Raw genomic sequence first — 21,475 nt, 5'->3', positions numbered from 1 at the left:
TCTGGGCCTTCCCCAGTCCGCAGGGCAAACCGAAGGTTCTTTCCGGTGACCAATGTGTTTCTAGTCTGAAACCATGCAGCAAAGCACATTTGCCTCAATATCTAAGGTGCAGTGACCCTGGGTCACCCCGTGCCCATTGGCAGGAAGGTCAGCCATCTCCCAAGGCACCCCTGCTATTTTGTGTGCTGAGGTAAATACACAGAACATTCAATTTACATCTTAGCCCATTTCAAGTGTACCGTTCAGCCGTGTTAAGTAATCCACATTACCGTGCAATCCTCCTCTGGCCATCTTTTCATCTTAAAATCCCAATCTACCCATCAAACCGCAGCTCGCCATTCCCCCTCCTACCAGCCCCTGACATCCACCAGTTCACTTTCTGTCTTTATAAATTTGGCCCCAAATAAATGGACTCACGCGACTCTTGCCCTGCCTGTCTGGCTTATTTCACTTAACACAGCATCCTCAAGTCCATGGTGCAGCATACGTCAGAATTTCCTTCTTATTTAAGGCTGAATAATATTCCACTATATGTAGGTACTACATTTTGCTTATTCACCCAGCCAGAGACCCTTGGTTTGCTCACTTAAACCCATCGGCTACTTTTGGTTTGCTAGGAAGGTGGGTGTATGTATCTCTTTGAACTCTGCTTTCAATTCCTTTTAAATTTCTTTCCTCCAGGATTGAGAATGAAATCCAGGGACCTGTGCATTAAGCTACATCCCCAGCCGCTTTTAAAATTTTGCCTTATTTTGAGACAAGGTTGCACAAAGTTGCCCAGGCTGGCCCAGAACTTTTCTGCCTGAGTCACTGGGATGATGAGCATGTGCCTCCAGACCCTGCTCCTTAAGAGACTGGGTCTTGCCCTGTGGCCCAGAACTGCTGGCCTCCTGCCTCAGCCTCCTGAGGAGCTGCAACTACAAGGCATGCTCTAGAGCAGGCGTGGAATCCCCAGATCCTGTGTTAATTCCGTGTTTGTTTTTTTGAGGAGCAGCACCCACGGGGCACCAGGCTCCAGTTTCTCCACGCCTCACCAGCCCTTGCGATCCTAGGTCTATTTATTCCTCTGGTAGCTGTCCTAATGGGGATGAAGTGGCATCTCATTTTGGCTTTGATCAGCAATTTCCTAGTGATTAGGGGGTTGGAGCATGGGTTTTGTTTTGTTTTGTTTTGTTTTGTTTTTTATGTGCTTGTTGGCTGTTTGCCTATCTTCTTTAGAGAAGTAACTACTCGTGTTCTTTGCTTATTTTTAACCAGGTCTCGGTGCAAGTCAGTCTTTAAGGAGTCTGACTTGTTCAGTGGGTGGTTTCAAACATTCTCCTCTCTCCCTGGGATTGCCTGACCCCTCCATTCTGAAGGACCAGCCCACCCAGGTGGGTTTTTACACGGACCCTTCCATCTTACCTGTCCCCAGTGCTGCTCTTCCCGGCAGCCCCATCCTGGGCTCAGCCCTGCTCACCGCACACCCCTCTTCCCAGGACCAAACACGGGTGTCAGTTCCTCTGAGAAGATCTTGCTTCTACCCTCCACGGCTCCCCCTGACAGTCACAAATCATCCAAAGTTGACAAATTTCCCAAAGTCTGAGTAATTCAGGCTTGGGTTTATTCAAGGGCAACCTATTATACATACATTCTTGAAATCCGGTGTTGTGCTGGGCAGGGTAGGAGGGTGATCTTTTTGTCAACGATTTGAAAAGTGTTGGAGTCTTGTGCTAAATTTTGCAGGAAATTGTAGCATGAAGGAGGTTCCGGAACAAGAAGGAGAAGCCGTTTATCACTTTGGGCCCATGAAGGGTGGCTCAGTGACATTTATTTTTCAGAAAGTCCATAACTTGCAAAAGTTAAGTAAATAAGAACCCCAAATGCAGAGTAAATCACTTAAAAAAGGCATTATTGGATTCTTCCATTCACAGTGAAGTATCTTGAGAATTATGATAGAGAAATGCTTCATAAACCTAACAAGAAGGGGGAAAATTGCTTACCAGAAATCTCTGCTATATGTCATATTAATTGTGCTCTAACTATGATGAAGAGTTGAGGAATAATGAGGTGTGATAATCACATTATTTACATCCGACCTCTCTGTCAGCATAGCATTTATGGATCTTAGGAGGTTTTTCAACTTAAAATTTTTCACAAATTATTATTATTTTCATCAGAGTCTTGCTAAGGGGGAATAGGCACAGCTGCTGGTGTGCAAGATGATTTCAGGTGACGCACCATGAAGATATCATCCTGTCATGACATTAGAGCATCTGTTGGCATTTATAGTTTGGCTAGGTTTTGCTTATGCCAAGTGATATTGGCTTTTCATTTACCAGAGTGATCGAAAGTTTTTTTTTTTGAAGGAAATATATTTGACCAAACAAGTAAGTTGATTTTAAGAAAGCATCGTAAATGGATAAGACAAACCTATCGACAGGAGACAGAAAACCACCATCTTCAAAATACATTTCTTAAAAGGAAATTTCCTGAAACCTGATAGAAAACTTCTTGGGTATTGTTTGCTTCTAATTTCATTCTTCAAAAAAAAAAATCCTATCATTTCCAGTACCCAGTCGTGGCAGGATCTAATATATATTGGTTGGATATTTGAGTGAACAATCAATACAAGAGACTTGCCATAAAACCCATAACATCATCTCTGATTAATTCAGTTCATAGGAACTATAACAAAAACATCTACAAAACATCATTGAATATTTATGACATGCCAAGCACTTAGTCAAATTTCATACATACATCATTTCATTAAATCTCTACAATAGCTTTATGCAGTATTTATTCTCTTCTTATAGAGAGATATTAAATCAATTGTCCAAATATATCAAGTATGGTCTAAATTCTAAGAATGCTTATGGCTTATTTAACAAGAATTTTGGAGCTGGACAGTTCATTCAGTGGCTACCAGGGTTAGGCATCTCTGCAATTCTCCTGATCTACCTCTTGGTTACAAGATGGCTGCCATAACTCTACACACATTACATCCTCACATGGGAGCCTCCAGCAGGGAGCTACCAGAGTTGACACCAGCCAATTTCCACTCCCAGGCAGCAATCTCTTTCCCGAGAGCCCCCAACACATTTCCCCTTACACCTCACTGGCCAGGCTACTTCACATGGCAGCCCCTAGCTGTAAGAAAAGCTGGGGGAGCCGGTAACCAGCAAGAGGGTACAAGCACATCTGGTGCGGGCCTGTCACAGTTGGTCCCCAAGGCTGGTGAAAGACTGAGTTCTTTGAATGGTGAGGTTTTTCAGAAGACAACAAGAACAGAGAGAGGAAGTTACCTGCAGAAGAGGAAGAGAAAGTAAAGGAGATCCCCAGTCTTGAGGTGGCCAAGGTCAGGAGGCTGAGTCAGTAGAGGCTTGTGAGTCTCCAAGGTGAGCTTCTCATCTGGGCGCTCTCCATAACACACCATGTTTTAGTCAGGTTTGTGGCTACTGTGACTAAAGGACCCACCAGAACAATTGTACAGGAGGAGAAGTCGATTTGAAGGCTCAGGGTTTCCGAGGTCTCAGTCCATAGGAGGCCAGCTCCCTTCCTCAGGGCTCGAGGTGAGGCAGGACATCATGGCGGAAGCAGCTCACATGATGATCAGAAAAGCAGAGAGACACTCCACTCTCCAGATACAGAATATACACCCCCAAAATGACCCACCTCCTCCAGCCGCACCCCACCTGGCTCCAGTCATCACCCAGGGATTCGGTCACTGATTAGGTTAAGGCTCTAGCCCAACCATTCCTCCTCCAAACCTTCCTGCAGGCTGGGGACACAGCTCAGTTGGCAGAGTGCTCGCCTCGCAGGCACAAGCCCTGGGTTTAATCCCCAGCACCACACACACAAAAAAAAACCTTCTCGCATTGTGTCACACGTGAGCTTTTGGGGGACATCTCTCATCCAAACTCATAACAGAGCAGGATCATTCTGTGCTCTGTTGGGATGGTCCTGTGTGAAAGAACCATCAAGGCTCGTTGTCGGAGAAAATGCCCTTTTATTGAGGAAAGGCTCTGCATATTTATAGAGCCAGGGGTGGTCTGACAGTTATGACAGTTTAATGGTTGAATGGTTTGACAGTTGGCATGGGGTGCTTTCTGATTGGTGGGTAAGGATCATGTGAGTCAGCAGGGCTAGTCTGATTGGTGGGTCAGGATCATGTGAGCCAACAGGGCTCACCATTAGACGGCTCTTCTGGGGGAGGGGGATGAGGAAGTTAGTCTTTGGAGCGAGGGCGACTCCCAACACTGTGCACTCTGGGGTGCCCAGGATTCTCCCTGGAGTCTGCCCACTGCATGCCAGCAGCACCTCCATCCAGTGAGACACCTTGGGGACATTATTCAGTCTACCACAGGAACCTACAAACCATTGACATAATTATAAGCAAAGTCAACTGCTTCCGAGGGCAATGCTAGAAAAGTGGTCAACAAGTGAAGAGGGGACCCCGGGTGTCTGGCTGGCAGCGGAGCCTCAGGAAGAGGACCAACTCCAAGGAATGTCCCCGCATCTTGACTGACGTCACTCTGAGGACCGGCGGGTGGCAAGTTAATCCTAACCTGCTTCCGTGGGGGTGAGGTTGCTGTTCTGCCACCACCATGTCTAACAGGATGAGGACACCAAATGGTTTTGCTGTTGAGCGGTTCGATGGGCCCAGGAAGGGAGACGGGGAGCCGGCGCAGCCCAGGACCTTCTGAATCTAAAGCGTGGAATCTCGATGTGCCGTGGACATTTTAAAACACGTATTTCCTAACTACGTTCCCTGGAAAGACCTGGGACAATGACAGCCCAGTAAACGGAGCACCTGGAGCATGGACCGTGGCCTCCAGACGCCCCTGCAGGAGCCACTGGACCTCAGTCTGCGGTGGTGAGAGATGAAGGGAGGGGTGTGACTGCGGGGCTTGGTGACGGGCAGGGAGGCAGAGTCCCACCACACGCGGCTAGATTTTTTTCTAAGGTCACTGAGAAGCCCCTGAAAGATCTGAAGCAAGCAGCTGGGTTTGCAAAAAACGTCCCCTGGAGCCACAGGAGGAAAAGGGCTGGGAAGGGTGAGAGCAGGGAGCCAGTCTTCAGGCTGCCCCTTCCCAGGAGGCCAGGCTGGCCTGCACCAGGGGAGGCTGGGCGGGGGCAGGGGAGCTGGATTCCAGGTGGCTGAGAGAGAGAAGCAAGGTGACTGGCGGGGCGGCTGGCTGTGGGGCTCGGGAAGCAGGGCGGCCACACAGCAGGACTCCTGGGACTTCAGCTGACAACACGGGGTGAGGCAGAAGCAGGGCCTGGGACAGCGGTGGGCAGACCTGGGCCCTTTCCCAGATCTAAGCAGAGTTGTTGAACAGGGAATTGGATAAACAGGTCTAAAAATCAAGAGAAGCGATGCCAGACATACAAGTTAGGGTTCATCCAAACATAGATGGCATTTCTAAGCCCTGGACTGGATGAAATCACTTAAGGGTGAGAGTTAATAGAGGAGAGAACAGCTCTGGTTTGGTCCGGAATTCAGAAGAGGAGCCGGCAAAGAAGGCTCAGGAGGGACCGTCGGGGAGCAGGCGGGGAGCAGGTGTACCCCCAGCCCTGGGACAGGGAGGGCGCATGTCGAGGACATGATGGGCTGTGTCCCAGGCTGCTGGGAGTTTGAGCCAGTGGATGGGTGAGAATGGACCTTGGGTTGACAGGGTGGGCACGGGCTTTGGTTCTCTGGAGTAGATTTGGTGGAGTGGTTCAAAGACGACAGGGAAAGGACCAAAAACAGGTAGGTTCAACTGTCCAGGTGCCAGCTGCAGGGGGAAGAATGGAGGCAAAGGGTGTCCTTTTAGTGTTGAAGCCAAAAGAGACCATAGAGAAGACAGAAGACCAAGAGAGAGAAGGTCCTCCAGGAGGGGGTGGGGCTGGGGGTGTGGACCTGGGTGGAGTGGGGGAGAGAGGGACGCTTGAAGAGGGGAGTCCACAGAGACGTGGGGTCTACATAGAGGTGGGGTCTACACAGAGGTGGGGTCCTTGGAGAGGTGGGTCCATGGAGAAGGGTAGTCCATACAGAGGTAGAGTCTATGGTGAGGTGGGATTATTGGGGGGGTCTATTGGCATCAACGCCAGGCGTTAGCTGAGAGTGAGGGACAAGGCTGAGGAGAGAGAAGAAAATGCACACCCGTGATCCCTGAGTTGAAGGGGAGTGAACAGAAGTGGAGAGGGACATCTGGGGATGCTGAGGTCCACTTGAGATTTGCAGGCATGAACTTAAGAGTCCCCCCTGGTGTGTGTTCCCTAGCTACTGCCCAGTTGGGCACAGCATGGACTGTCAGGGTCTGGGGTCTTCTATAAGGAGACAGGAGGGAGGGGGTCAGAGCGCATGTGCAGAGGTGTGGCTGGATCCAAGGTGCTGATGGCCCTGCCGCCTGCCCTGCAGCCCGCCTCCCCCCCTTACCAACCTCCGACACACACGGCAGCAGCTGGCCCTGTCATTCCCCGGGGGCCATGCCTGGCTCTGGTCCTGGTTCGGACTGTGTCCCCTATAAAGATATCTCCAGCCCCTATGAATGTGGCAGAATTTGGAAATCGGGTCTTTACAGAGGCAACCAAGTTAACATAAGGTCACGAGGCGGCTCCTGGCTCTGGTGCCTTTGTGAGAAAAGAGAGGGGTTTGGACACAGGGACATGGGCACAGAAGGAAGGCCAGGGGAAGATGAGGCCAGACTGCAGCGAGGCAACCACCAGCCAAGGAACACGGGAAGCCACCAGGAGTTAGGAACGGCAAGAAGGTCTCTTCCCCGGGAGTCTGGGGGGAGGATGTCCCTGTGCACACCTTGACTCCGAACTCCAAGCCCCAGAACTAAGAGAGAAATCACTTTTATAGTTTCACGCCACCGGTTGGTGGCAATTTTTCACCATAGCCATCAGAAACAAATCCTCCTAATAATAAATATTGTCTTTTACTGCACATAATAAATCAGCAAAGAAAGAAATTAAAGGATTTTTCCTGAATATCATCTATTCTACAGCCAAACAAACAAACAAACAAAAAGTCATCTCTCTAAATATGTTGCTTAATGCTTACTGTGGTCTGGGCATATCGCTTCATACTGGAGCTTTAACTTTCAAAATCATTAAATAAGAAAATTAGTCGCCGGGAAGCGCTATGTCACTTGGCCTGTTCAGAGGCAGTTACGTGAAGTTCATCTCCCCTCCCCCACCAGGGTGTGACCTTCCTGTGGCAGGGACCGGGGGTCTTGTTCACCGTCTTCCCCAGGGTCGGCTCAGCCACACATGGGTATCATCTACCCTGCAGAGCAGTGTTCAGGGGAAACAGTTCCCATGGCCCCCGAGACCCTCCGCTGGGACCCCAGCATGGGGACCGTCAACCAGGCCTGTCACTTGTGCGTCCCAGGAAGTTTGCCCTTGTTCTTACTGGAGGCACTTCTGTTTGTCACCCTGGGTGAGGTGGTGTCCTGGCATCTGGTAGCTGGCGTCAGGGCTGCTGCCAACCCTCCTGAATGCAGCAGAAGATCTTCCTGCCTCGGAACCCAGAACATGGGGGGGGGGGGGGGCGAGAGACCCACGCCAGACACAGGGGGGGACTGGGAGAAACGGCCCGCGTGGAAGTACAGCTTCTGTGTCCCTAAAGGGCAAACTGAGGCACCAAAGAGGTAGCAACATGTCCAGAGATAGGACCCAAGGGGGTAGCAGACAAATACTCAGGTCTCAGCCCAGGCCAGAGCACGGCAGCTGACCACAGGCCGTCACCACAGGAAACCACCACAGGTGGCCTGCACGACGCCCAGCAGAGAAAGAGGGCCAACCCCTGAGGACTCCTGGCTTGTCACCAAAGCAGAGATCACAGCAGGCGAAGGCGGCTGGCTGAGACGGCTCTAACCCCGCGCCTGTCGCGATGCTCCACACTCACCCTATGATGCCAGATTGCAGCCACCAGCAGCACCGAGCCCACCAGCCAGCTGCACACCGGGCTAGTGGCCCAGGTGGCTGAAGAGATGCGCTTTTTGCAGCCAACTGCCCTGGCAACCCGGGCCACGTTCTCTGCGGTCCTTGGATCAGGGCCACAGGGCCCCTGCCCCGGGATCTCATTCCTGCTGTAGAATGGAACGTGAGCCCTGAAAAGTAAAGGGGGGGTCTGCGCTTTTCCCACCCACTTCCTACAGCTTCTGGGGAGCACACGGACCCCTGCAGCCTGCTGTGCCCCTCCCCCCTCCAGGAGAGGTGCTCCCTGTGGCTGCAGAGCAGGGAGGAGGGAGGGGGACCACCACTTGCAGCAGAGTCAGCTGGAGCCCAGGTCCGCCCACAGCCCCCAGCAAACACCAAGCCTCCTACAGCCTGGGACAGAAGAGAACTGCCCCCTGCTTCTGGGGTCTCAAGGATTCCATTGTTCTCCATGGAACCAATTTAAGCAAATGGAATGGGCTGAAAACATTTGTGGTTCCCAGGTCCCTGCCATGAGCAGACCCCGGCTTGCATCTAGATGTGGAATTTCTAAATCAACCATGGAGTCATGAGCTCCTTCGACACGGCCATCTACACAGGACTTCGGCTTCCTAGATCCAGCAAATCTCCCCATCACCAGAGAGGGGTGCCGAGCAAGGCCGTAGGGCGTCACTTAACAGACGGAGCACGGAGGGCACAGTGGTCTGGCCAAAGCCACACAGCTGGTAAGTGGCAGAGCTGAATTACAAACTCAGGCCTGGTGATTCTCTCCACCTTCTCCCACTAGTGGAAGTGCCGATGGTGCGACCCATGTCCAGCCTCCAGGTCCCGAAACGTTTTATAACACTCAAGGGTCCCAAAGAACACGTGTGGAGGCCCCTCCCTTTGGGGTCAACTTCTCCACCCTTCTCTGTGTCCCTGGAGGTGGACTCCTACCTGCCCCCACTTCCTGATTGGACATGGCAGTGGGGAGCCTCAGCAAGATCAGATGCAGGGAGGAGAGTGGGCTACATGGGGTGGCCCAGGTCCCTCAGCTGAAGGTCATCAGTGGTCTCAGACAGCGCTCTCCCTCCGGGTTGCAGGAATTGCTCTCTCCCCTCATCCCGTCTGACCCAGGGGTAGTAACCACGAGTCAAAACACACTGAAGAGCAAGTGACAATAAAAACCAAGGAAATGGGAACAGAAGTGGAGGGTGGAGAGATCTAGGACCGGGATGGAGTTGTTGCCATTGAAGTCAGGCGCCTGGGAGAGACTTCACCATGAAGGTGACATTGCAGCAAAGGCCTACAAGCAACTCAACCCTCCAGCCATGAAAACGTCTTGGGGTAGAACTTACCAGAGAGAGGGAACAGGGAGTTCAATGTCCTGACACAAGAGGCAGCCTGGCGACCCAGAGCACAGGTGTTGGGAAGGCCAGGGACGCACAAGATTTGGGGGACTGCAGGGGTGCAATGGGTGAGGTCACAGCAAATGTCCTAGCTTCAGGACAAGAACACTGGGTCCTGATGCACAGAAGAAGGACCCGGGACCCCTCCAGCCCTCAGGAAGCAATGCCAAGTGGCACGTGTTCCTTCAGCCCTGTCCCATGCCGCACCCAAGCAGCACAGAGCTGGCTCTGCCCGCTCCCTCCCCACCTGACTCCCCTCCCCGTGTCTGTCACTATCCGTCATCAGCCACGTCTGTTCACTCACACGCTGCCTCTCCCACACACTAGCACGAAAGCATAGACATTCCCATTGTGGCTCCAAGATCCAGTAGAAGGCTTGGCACAGAGTAAGTGCTCAATAAATGTTTGTTTAAGGGTGAGTGGTGAGCAGGTCAGTGAACTCTCAAGCTGCTGCTACTACTGATAGGGGACGTTTTCTCTCCCCCAAAGGAGAAGAAGCCCAGTACAGACGAGAGGAATGTGAGCACAGCCGGTCGGCTCTACCGCTGAGAAGCAAGCACGCCTCTTAAGCAGTCAGGGTCAAGTCAACAGAGCGTTTGGCGCACAGTAGGTGCTTAACAAACATTCATTGAGTTGGCCAAGGATGCAACTGAAGTGCCAAGAAAATCATCAGCCTAAAGTCCACATGCTGCCCTCACCTCCTCCAGGGTCTCTAAATGTCACTCCTAGTGTCCTGGGGTACAACACCTCTGCTGTCCCACCCGCTCTCTCCATCTTTCCTGTAGGACCCCCCACCCCAAGTCAGAGAGATCCACATTGTGTGGAAGGGAATTGAAATCATTTCTGCAGAAGTGAAAGGAAAAGTTGATAAGATTCCATTTTTAATGTTTTCCTCGCTTCAAAAGGAAGCTCTTAAAAATAAACAGAAGCAGTCCCCAAAGCAGCAAGACATGAAGTTTGTGCCATAATAACGTTATGAAAAGAGGACATAGAAATTGCCAGAAATCCCCATCCTCAGGGCACCAGAGGAGACTCAGCTAAACTGGGGGACAGAGCCAGGCGAACACGGAGGGATGCGCTGATGGGATCTGAGACGACATCAAGAGAGCCCCGAGCCAGGCCCACCGGCTCCTGCCCGCCCTGCGGCCCGAGCTCTCCGGGTCCCCAGGACCACCCAGCGGGATGACCCACCTAAACCAGCGCGGGGAGGGGCCCTAAATGAGTCACCGCGGCCCCTCCTCTTGCCCACAGCCCAAGGTGCAGCCCACCTCCACCCCCTGATCCCAGAGGCAGAAGCCACAGCACCTGCAGGTTGTACGGCCAGTGGCCAGGCCACGGTGACTCGAAGCCCTCACCTCTTTTACTTTCTGTTTCCTCTTCTGTAAAAGGGACAGGGCGATACTTGACGCCACAAGCAAACAGCCAGCAGATCAAGAGGAGTGGGAGCCTGCCCCCCACCCTGAAGTGTCCTCAGCAGCAAACATGTAGGACCACCTCAGGGCTCGGGGGAGGACCACCAAGCCAGCCCAGCGCAAAACAGACGGCTCCCCAGCAGCTGGCCTCCAAGCAGTGTGATGGGGACAGTTTTCCCCATAAGTTCTGTTCTCAAGAATCAGGCAGCAGGCCATCACTCATTCACCCACCATTCCTGCATGCTCCAAATATCTAGTGAGCATTTTCTATGTTCCAGACTCGGTGCTAGATCCCAAGAACACAGCTGTAAACAAAAGCATAGGACTGAGCCAGGCAGACAAGCACTGAAAACCAGAGACGTACTCAATTAGAGGCCACGGTGGTCAGGAGGTGTGAGGACGAGGTCTGCCCTGCCTGCCGGCCAGCAAGTGAGCCCGCCAGTTCCGGGGTGCTGGTGGGAGACAGGAAACTCCTGGGTCAAAGAAAAGGACAGCAGCAGCAATAGCCCGAGCGTCAATATTTCCTTGCTCAGTTCTCCAAGCCCCAATTCCCACAGGAGAGTGGGGACTACAATGAGTCAGCTGCTCCAGGAGAGGGACCTTGAACTTGTGAAACCCAAATATTGTTTGTGTCTGAGGCAAAAATAAATAAATAAATAACACCATCTTAACTGTTTTCAAGTGTACAGTTCACTTTGTTAAGGACATTCACATTGTTATGCAAAAGATCTCCAAAACTTTTGCATCTTGCATAACCCAGATCTTATCCTTAAACAACCCCTCCCTAGACCCTGCAGACCACCATCCCCCTCCCCCAGACCCTGCAGACCACCATCCCCCTCCCCCAGACCCTGCAGACCACCATCCCCCTCCCCCAGACCCTGCAGACCACCATCCTTCTTTATGTCTCTATAAGTTCTGTTCTCAAGAAACAGGGAAGCGTTCAATCTTGGTCTTTCACAGCGGGCAGAGGGTACTGGACATTGAATTCAGGGATTCTCTGTCACTGAGCTACATCCCCAGCCCTTATATTTCTTTATTTCTTTTCATGAGACAGGGTTTCACGAAGTTGCCCAGGCTGGCTTTGAACTTGAGATCCCCCTGCCTCAGCCTCCTGAGTAGTGAGGCCTACAGGGGTGTGCTACTGTGCCAGGCTCCCCGTCTTCTCCTTTTTGTGTCTGGCTTGTTTCATTCAGCAGAAAGCCTCCAAGGTTCATGTTAGAATTTCCTTCCTTTTAAGGATGAATAATATTCAAACTCTAATCTTCTATAATGTGTAGCAAACATGACTCTTCTTTGCTCTGGAGAGACACATATCTCTACCCTCTGAGGCTATTCACTGCACAGGCATGCTCCAAAATATAATCTAGAGCAAAGCAGTTAGTATCTTTGCTCGCAAGATATGCAGACACACACACACCCATGGAGAACTGTCTCCCCATTCCTCTACCCATTTATTGGTTCAGCCCACATTCATCTGTGCTGGGTGCAGCACCTACTAAGCACAGTGCTACAAATGATAAGGGACTTTGCCCTCATGCAGTTTAGTGAGGGAGTATCTGCCATCATGGCTACAGGCAGAAGACTCCAGGACAGGGAGCCAGGACAGCACTGTGGTTGAGGTCATGTGATCTTTCACCCAGAAAGTCCACTGCTAGGAGTTTACCCAGCAATATGAGCTCATGTGTTCATAAAAAGACTTGGACAAGAATGTTCACAGCATGCTCAAGTGCTCACCTCGCTTGCATAGGCTCTGGGTTTGGCCCCCAGTACCACACGAGAGAGAAAGAAGACGTTCATAGCATCTCTCTCCATCGTAGCCCATAACTATAAACAACCCAAGTATCCATCAAAGGTGACTGGAGAAACAAAGTATGGTAAATCCATCCATCCAAATGAAGGATCCTTAGCAACGCCATCAACAAGCCATGCCACCGGTCACACAAACGGTGAGTGTTCAACTTCATGCCGAGCAAGAGAAACCAGACACCAAAGAGCACGTTTTTATGTGATTTCATCACAGGAAAGTCCAGAAAGAGGCAAAGACGATCCACAGAGAAAGAAATGGAAGCAGCGGCTGCCCCTAGTTGCTGGGCTGGGGAGCAGGGTGCTTGGTGGGAAGGGGTGTGCAGGAGCTTTCTGGGGTGACGGAGAAGTTCTGTATCTTGACAGGGGCATGAGTCACGCCGTGCACACATCTGTCAAAACTGATGGAACCTAAGAACTGTGCGCTTCACTGTATGTAAATTATACCATTTTTAAAGTGATTTTAAAGACTGTGTTAGCCAGGTTTTCAACTCTGTGACCAAAATACCTGACAAGGACAACTTAGAGGAGGACAAGTTAATTCGGGCTCATGGTATCCGCTGTCTTGGTCCATGGCCGGCTAACTCCATGGCGCTGAGCCCCAGGTGAGAACATCGTGGTGGAAGGGTGTGAGGGAGGGAAACAGCTCTGCTCACGGTAGCTGGGAGGCAGAGACAGAGTGAGGAGCCAGGGACAAAGTATCACCCCCAAGGGCACTCTCCCAATGACCTCTTCCTCCAGCCATGCCCCACCTGCCTAAAGTTACCACTAGGAGTCCATTCCAGTGATCAATCCATCAAGTGGATTAATCAACTGATGAGGTCCAGCTCTCGTAATCTAATCATTTCACCTCTGAACATTCCTGAACAAGGGCTTCTCAGGAGACACCTCATATGCAAGCCATAACAAAGAGCTTGGGCCTGGAGTCAGGGAGACTGTCCCCTAGACTTTCAACCATGTAGGCAGTAGATTCTCCTTGAAGAAGCCAGTTGGGAAGAGCCAGGTCGACACAGGTTTCTCCTCTCTGCACAATCAGCACAGCATACAAGGAACCAGAGCGCGGCAAATGGTTATAAATGCACCACCCACCCAAGGGGGACGAGGCACATGGCCTTGGAGCACTTGCTGGGGCCGGCTTATTTCCCCACGAATAAAACCGTACCTTAAGCAGATAGAAGTGAGTCCACAGATATTTAACTTTCATTGCTTACTAAAATCATTCCCTTATTTAAGGATCATCAGAAGTCCCTGAGCAACATCTGGCTGGGTCCATCCCCTCATTCCATACAGAGCTATTAAGCATCCCTGTGTACCAAGCAAGTGTTTGGAAGACAGACAAGGTCCCTGTCCTGGTGGGGTTTGCATTCTGGAGGGAAAGATTAAAAAAAAAAAAAAGTGCAAGTTAATCTCAATAGATCATTTCAGGAATGTGTCAGAGCTCTGAGGACAAGAAAATGGAGAACATGACAGAGAGTGACAACATCTGTCAGTCGGGGCCTGGGGTGCTTTGGGCAGAGGCATCTGGTCGGAATGGTCTCTTTGAGGAGGAAACCATTGACCTGAGACCTGCAGGGGAGGAGGGGGCACCCGAGCAGGACCACAAGAGGGACTTCCCAGGAGGGGGTGTGGAGGGAGGGGTCCTGTTACTTGGCCTCCTGAGACTCTCAAGAGGAAGGCTGAAGCAGATACAAGGGACAGCCTAGGAGGCAGAAGCTTTCAGGGGACCGCCAGTCACCTGCTGGGCAGCTCCAGATCCTCTGAGCTCTGGCAGCACGAGTCTAGGAGCTGCTCCAACTCTGAGGATCTGGGGTCTTTGGCAGGGCGATTGCAAAGCACAGGCCACACTCCCTCAAGGTTTTGAGACCCAAGGGACAGAGGCCACCCAGCAGCGCCCTCTAGGGCAAAACAAAATGGGTCTCAGGCTCCAGGGCCCGGTTGACTCTGCTGCTGCCAAATGCAGATGTCCCCATCTCCTCCCTGTCTGCAGGAGCAAAACAAGGTGGCAAAAACTCCTCCGCTGGCTGCAGCCTGGGAAATAAATGGTCCCGTCAGCGCTGGGGAGGGTGAGCTCAGGATTTCAGATGGAAATGAAATAAGAGGGAACGGAGCCCAGAAGCAACGCAGAGTACCGACGAGGGGGCTGAAATCTTCCACTGCAGCACCCGCGGCTCGGGCGGCGCAGCGAGGCACTGACCCCGGGACCGGGACACGGAGTGAGCGCGTGCTGGGCCCGCCGTGGGCCTGCGCCCCTGGGGTCCCCGGCGGCAGGAAGGGCTGCTGCGGCTTGGGCTCCCCACCCGGCCTCCTGCAGACCCAGCAGCCCGCACACCCAGCCCGGCCCAGGAAGAGCCCAGCGGACTGTCCTCCTGGGAGGGGTGGGCAGCCTGCCTGGCTGGGAAGCAGGAGCCACCCTGCCTCAGCCTGGGGGAGGGAGGAAGCCAGGAACAGAAGGTCCTGCTCAGCCAGGCCCAGGGTCATTCCATCCACGACGCAATCACAGCCTCTTGTTTCCTGGCTTTTTATCCTGAGCACGTCACCTACCTATGCCTCATTTTCCTCCACCTGAAAACAGGGAAAATAATAGTGCCCACCACACGGGGTTATTGTAGAATTCAATGTAAAGACCTTAAACAGCCACTACCCCACGGTAAGCACTCTCACTAAGTTAGATTTTTTTTTTTTAAAGAGACAGAGCCTGGCTGTGTTGCCCAGGCTGACCTCAAACTCCAGCCATCCTCCTGTCTCGAGCTCCTAAGCAGCCAGGGCTACAGGCCTTCACCACTGTGTCCAGCTTGGATTACTTTTATACATGTCTTATTTCAGGGGCTGGGGTTGTGGCTCAGTGGTAGAGCACTTGCCTCGCATGCGTGAGGCACTGGGTTCGATCCTCAGCACCACATAAAAATAAATAAAAATAAAGATGTTAAAATAATAATAATAATAAAAGTATTATTTCACATTAACGATTAAAGATAGGCAAGGCCACATATGCCAGAGGAGTTCAAGCACCTGTTCTAGTCCCCATCCATCTCACCCATCCCCCCAGGAGTCCCCCCTGGCACTCAGCTGCCCTTTCCCTTGGCCTCCCTCCCGGAGCCATGCTAAGCCTTGGCCAGCATGCACTGCGCTGCTGGACTCTCTCCCCTTACGAAACTCGAAAGTGGAAGGAAAGCTCTCAGTACCTTCAGGAACCACATTGGCAATGTGGCTGCTTAAAGGGAACCGAGGGACAAGGCCTAGTGTCCCACCCCTGGAACCCCAGGGGCAGGAGGATCACATACTTGAGACTAGCCTGGGCAACTTTTTATTTTCTGTCAAAATAAAAATAAAAGGGGCCGGGATGTAGATCAGTGGTAGAGTGTCCCTGGGTTCAATCCCCAGTTCCAAAAATAAATAAATGAATAAAGGTGGGACCATACATTAAGGAGAGTGAGGATTGTGGCCAGTGGAAGAACCCACACCATGCCTAAAGGAAAAAGCTACCAGCAGCTCTCGCCAGGTTTGACCAGTCAGGAAGGCAGGTTCCAAGTTGGTACATTTTAGGGAAAGCAGTATACAATCAATGTAAAAGCCTTAAACAGCGACTACCCCACGGTAAGCACTCTCACTAAGTCAGATTTTTTTTTTAAGAGACAGAGCCTGGCTGTGTTGCCCAGGCTTTATATGAAAATCTCCTGGATTTTTTAATATTGGCACCTAAATCAATATTTTTAAAACATGAAAGTCCTAGCAAGACGTATCTGGGTCTTGGACTGCTTTCTGTGGCTAATAGCACAATACACAGGCTGGGTGTGTGTTAGAGAAAAGAGGTTTTGGGTTCAGAGTTCTGGCCCAGCCTCCAGCAGCTGTGTCTGGTGTAGGTCTCCTAGGTCTCCCAGACAGAGCCCTGAGGCGGGGCAGGGAATCGCTGGGGAGAGGCGGGAAGTGTGGGTGTGGGTGCTGGTCTCTCTCTCTCCTCTTATAAAGCCACTGGTGTCCAACGGAGGCTCCACCTAATGACCTTACCTGATCCTTATTCCCTCCCAAACGCTTCGCCTCTCAATATCATAGGTTGAGTTTCTTAATCCCCCTCAGTGGGGATTAAATTTTCACCTGGGTTTCTGGAGGGGATACACCAAGTATTCAAAACAGCAGTCTGTTCACACTGTATGTTGAAGAGTCAGAGCACTCCCAAGCCCGCACCTTCTCCCTGCAAGAGCCGGAAACTCCTGGCTGGGCTGAAGCACCCGGGAACTCTCAATCAAGCAGCACCAGGAGAGCACCTGTTAGCTATTAAAGGCTGGGGGTGGGACCACTGGGACCAGAGCAGGGGTGGGGGAGTTGATTGCAGAAATGGGCTTTAAGGGTTCAAAGGAGTAGGAAAACCTCAGGAGCAAACCACCAGCCCCAGGAGGGACAGAGGGTGGGGAGTCAGAAGGAAGGGAGAGCTTTAACTCAGCTCCACCCCCAGTGTGAATCCCAAATGCAACCCCGCAGCACTCTCTGCAGGAGAATCTGTTGGGCGGTGACTACACACTGCTGGTGACTGCACACTGCCAGGGCTGATGGCAATGGAGAGGAAAGACACACAGGATAGTCTAGACATGGTGCTTCTACCTGGAAGCCCCCACCAGCGCAGCCTGCCCCCAGCACATGGATCTGCTTCTGCAGTCTTCCAGAAGCAAGCCGGCTCCTCCAGGGTTGCAGAGGTGTCTTTGGGATACTGAGTGCTTGATCGGTGCTTGGCATGTCTAAGGTCCTTAACAAATACCTGTCAAATGATCCAGTGAATGAAATCAAAGTACAAGGAGCAAGTCATCGGAGAATAAGGTGCCTCGCCGCAATGACCCCAAAACTCCCAGGAGAGGGACATGATGCACCACCTGTCAGAGGTCTGATGGCCTCTCAGATCAAAATGAGAGTCAGGGACCACCCTCCCCCCGATGGATGAGCTTTTTCCCTGAGCTGAGCGCCTCAAGGTACCAAGGGGACCTGTGTCCAGTCAGATAGCTGGGCTGGTGGCACAAGCTGGACCAGAACCCAGGTCCCTTGACTCCCAGTCCAGAGCTCTTTTCCAAAAGGTCAGATGCGTGGAGTACAAGAGTTAAGAGAAGGCCAAAGACTCACCCAGGAAGGTCAATGACATCGGATGCCATGTTTTTTAAAAAATAAATAAATAAGTAAAAATTAATACAAAAATGTCCATGATGAGCCAAGTATCAAATTTTAAATGAAAGATTAAATGAGGTCACACTCTCGTGTACCCCAACCTCACCTCTCCATCCTGATCCCAGCTGGGACCCAGAGTCCCAGGGTGACCACAGACCGAGTCCTGGATCAGTGGAAATCCATGGGAAGATGACTCTCGGCAGAGGGACAGGGTTTAAAGGATCAGAAAGGGGACAGAGAGCCCAGAGCAGACTACAGAAGGAAGAGTGACTATAGAAGGAAGAGCAGGACACACTTGACTCAGAGACCAGCACTTTCTTTTCAAAAAGCGGCACCCCCCCACACCCCGGAAGCTCCCTGCCAGGACGCTGACTCTGAAGGAGGACCACGGCCCCCTCCACCCCGTCCACAGACTCCCCCCAACTCCAATCAAATCTAAAGCCTTTTCATCTCAAGGGGGGGCGGGGTGAATTAAAAAAAAATAGGCTGCTGTGGAAAAACAACCCAGGCCCTTCTGACTTGCAGACAGCTCTTACGGATGAGAAGGGGAACTATCCTCACTGCTGACAGCAACTGCCTTTTAAGGCGTGTCCTCCGGCCAGGACACCACGTCGCCTCCTGTCCCAGTATTCCCAGCACCTCGCTGTCAGTGTGAGCTGGGCGCTCGGGCCAGACAGGCCTTCACTGGGACGATGCTGGCCACCTACCATGTGATGACAGGTCATCAACTCTGGCTTCGAGGGGCCTGGTGACTTAAATGACATGATGTGGCTGACTGGCAAACCACCGGACAGGCAACAGGGGCTCGCCACCCACCATCAGCACGCGGCTCAGGTAGATTGTCAGCCAGACCTCCCAGGGTTTCAAAAGTAAAAAATGTTATGTGAAATCTGATTTTTAAAGGTTAGCAATTAATTCTTAAAAGTTTTTTTATTTTTTTTATTTACCCAATAGAGACAACTAGAACAGGTCTGTGTGCCAGAGCCCACAGTGTGTGACTCCGTGTGTGACTCTGACATCCACCAATCACCCAATGGCCACCCGGCCCTGAGGAGGGGCTCGGCACCAATGTTCCCGTCTTTTCAGAAAGCCCTCGTCCCAGGCATCGTGGACGTCCACTCCCAGGCGACAGCTTGGCAACCGTCGCTTCTCAGGAGGGAAATGAAGATATGAAGAGCTGAAAATCTGGAAGGCTTCAAGGGAGGGAGGAATGGCAAAGAGGGAATTCCTTAAAAGGATTTAGGAGGATTTTATTGGACACTGTTTAGCACAGTCAGGGATAAGATCAGGCAGTGACTGAACTGCGGAGCATGTGAGTCCGTGTGTACGTGGGGGTGGGAGGTGGGCAGGGCGGGAGGGAGGCGCTATCCCTACTGATGGTCTCCACAGGGTGGCCAGCCTTCTGTCTGCATGTCACCCCAACATTTGACTCATGTGCATGACTTCTGATAGGCCCAATCCCTGGGGACAGCCCCTCTCTAGAGGTGGCCACAAGGTCCCACTAATCCTACACAGAGGGCAGATCCTGGAGCCCTGGGATGACTCCAAAAGCTCATGTGGACTCTGAAGTCAGCCTCAGTGGGGTTGTGGCCCAAGTATTTGATATTAGTGGTTCTCAAAGTATGATGCCCAGACAGTCACCAGGAGTTTGCAGGAAGGACCCCAAACCCACTGAATCAGAAACTCTCGGGGAAGGGCCAACCATTTGGTTTTGAACAAACCCTCCAGAGAATTCAGATGCATAATAAGGTTTTGAGATCCTCTGCTCATGTCTTGTTCCTGTGACCTTCTGAGAGGACAGTGGTCCAACCCTCAGGGTTGGTCAAATCTATCAGAGATGATTGCTCTGGGTTCCTCCAACAAGGACCTCCGAGGCTGCTCTGCATGTGCCTAGCAGTGAGGAAGGAGCTGAAAGGAGAGAGTCCGGTCTTTGCCCTGATGCAGTCCGTCACTCAGCAGCGAGACAGACAATGAGCAAGTCAGAAAGAGAGAAGCACCTGACAGTTCTCAGGTGGGCACAGAAGGCAGGGCCTGATGCATCTGAGAGCTCAGGGTGCTGTCCATGGGCAGGGCTGGGACCCCTCCAGCTCTCCCAGTGGCCTCCCTGTTCTTCACACACCTCCCTCTTCTGTCCACAGGCCATTTCTTTTCTAGTTCTGTGCACCTAGCAAGGTCTCCTCCTAGATCTTCCAAAGATGGGCTCTTTCTCCTTGCTCAGGACTTGAGGGCACAGTCCCTCCTCAGAGAGCCCTCCCTCTTTATTTTATCTAAAGCAGTCTCCGCAGTCCCCGGCCCCCACAGGTGGAAACTGAGCAGCCTCAACATTCCCAACTCTTGCCTCTTCCCCAGTGGAAGGGAGGTTCTCGGGCCAACTCCTCCCCTGTCCTGACTGGCTGTCTCTAGGCCACAGTTCACATCCATCCCATAGACTGTCCTGAGTTCCCCCAACCATTGCTGAGCAGCGCGGAAGCCAAGGTTGGCTGAATGAGCGTGCAGCCAAAGCTTACTGTGTAGGGCTAATGCCAACCCTCCTCCTCTAAGGGAAGCCCCAGAAAGAGCAGTCACCCCCAACTCTCCAACGTGCGTTGTGCACTCCTTTCTGGGTTCTCTGGTGGTAAAGACAGAAAGAAAATGAGGAAAGTGCTACATAAGAGACCCTAAAAGCTGGCTCTAAGAGTGGCACACTCTCCTCCGACAGAGCCCTTCAACCCAACCCCAGCGACTGTGCGCACTCCTACAAACTCCTGTGCCTGTGCAGGACCCCAAAACTCCAGGTCCCTGTCCAGGCGCCCGTGCAGGCCTGGGAGTGCCGGCTGCATCATATGGGTCTCTCAGGGGCACGTAAGACCTAAAGGAAAAGGAACCTGGCATGACACATGCCATCACTAAGAGGATGCGGCGAAGCGCATGCCCCAGGGATGCAAAGACAGGAGAGATCCAAGGGCAACCAAGGAAATGGCACAGGATATGGGGCCCGTGGCTCCCAAGTAGAAGCTTGCGTAGATCGCGGAGTGTACGGCTCCAGAACCGTGGTACTGATGGACACCGGGACAGGGGAGCAAGGAGCCCAAGGACAGTGGTGCCCCAGGACCTCCAGAGAAAGGCAGACTTGGAGCCTGGGGCGCCAGGATGTGGAAGCACGTCCGGAATGCGGGCCCCAGGGCAGCCTGAGGCCAAGGCTTCAAGTACGTGGCACGCGAAGACCCCAGGGCAGCGGTGCAAGAGACCCTGTGCCGCTGGTGCCCTTGAACCGCCTGGGAAAGCACGTGACGTGGCGCGCGACCCCAGGAGGTTGCCGAGCAGCCTGGCGCGTGCAGCCTCCAAGAAGCGGAATTCTGGGCCTTAAAGGCTGAAGGCCGGCAGGGAGGGGATGCGTGGAGCAGCAAGGGAAAGGGGACAGCGGTGGTGGGGGACACAGCACGCGCCGTCCCGGGCCAGGCGGGAACGTGCCACACAGCGCGCGACCCCCGCAAGAGCGTCAGGCCCCGGATCGGAGGCAGCGGCGGCGACCTGGGGGCCCGGCCGCGCGGTGCGACCGTCGCGCTGCCTCCGTCCCAGCAGCTGGGCGAGGCCGGGCGCCGAGCTCCTGCCGCCCGCCCACTCTCCCCGCCCCGCGCGCAGTCCCCTCCCTCGTCCCGCCTCCTGCCCCGCTCCCTCCCTCGGCGGCCGCAGCGCCGCGCTCCCGGCGCACTCGGAGCCCGGCGGGGACCAGGAGGCGGAGGCGGGGTGGCCCTGGGTCCGAGAGCAGGAGTCGAGCCGAGCCCCGGGGCCGAAGTTTGGCCGCGGCTCCAGGAGGCAGAGCGGGCG

The 21,475-nt window shown here is 52.8% G+C and overlaps 1 protein-coding gene across 1 annotated transcript in view; it reads right to left on the bottom strand.

Annotated features, from left to right (window-relative positions):
• The window catches only part of BCAS4 (breast carcinoma amplified sequence 4), a 271,892-nt gene that overhangs the window by 95,861 nt on the left and 154,556 nt on the right, over positions 1–21,475 (bottom strand). The window lies entirely within an intron of this gene.

The sequence above is a fragment of the Spermophilus citellus genome, assembly GCF_964194105.1.
Source record: "Spermophilus citellus genome assembly, chromosome: 4".
Taxonomy (NCBI): domain Eukaryota; kingdom Metazoa; phylum Chordata; class Mammalia; order Rodentia; family Sciuridae; genus Spermophilus; species Spermophilus citellus.
The sequence above is the reverse complement of the archived record's forward strand: the minus strand, read 5'-3'. Positions and strand labels throughout refer to the sequence as shown.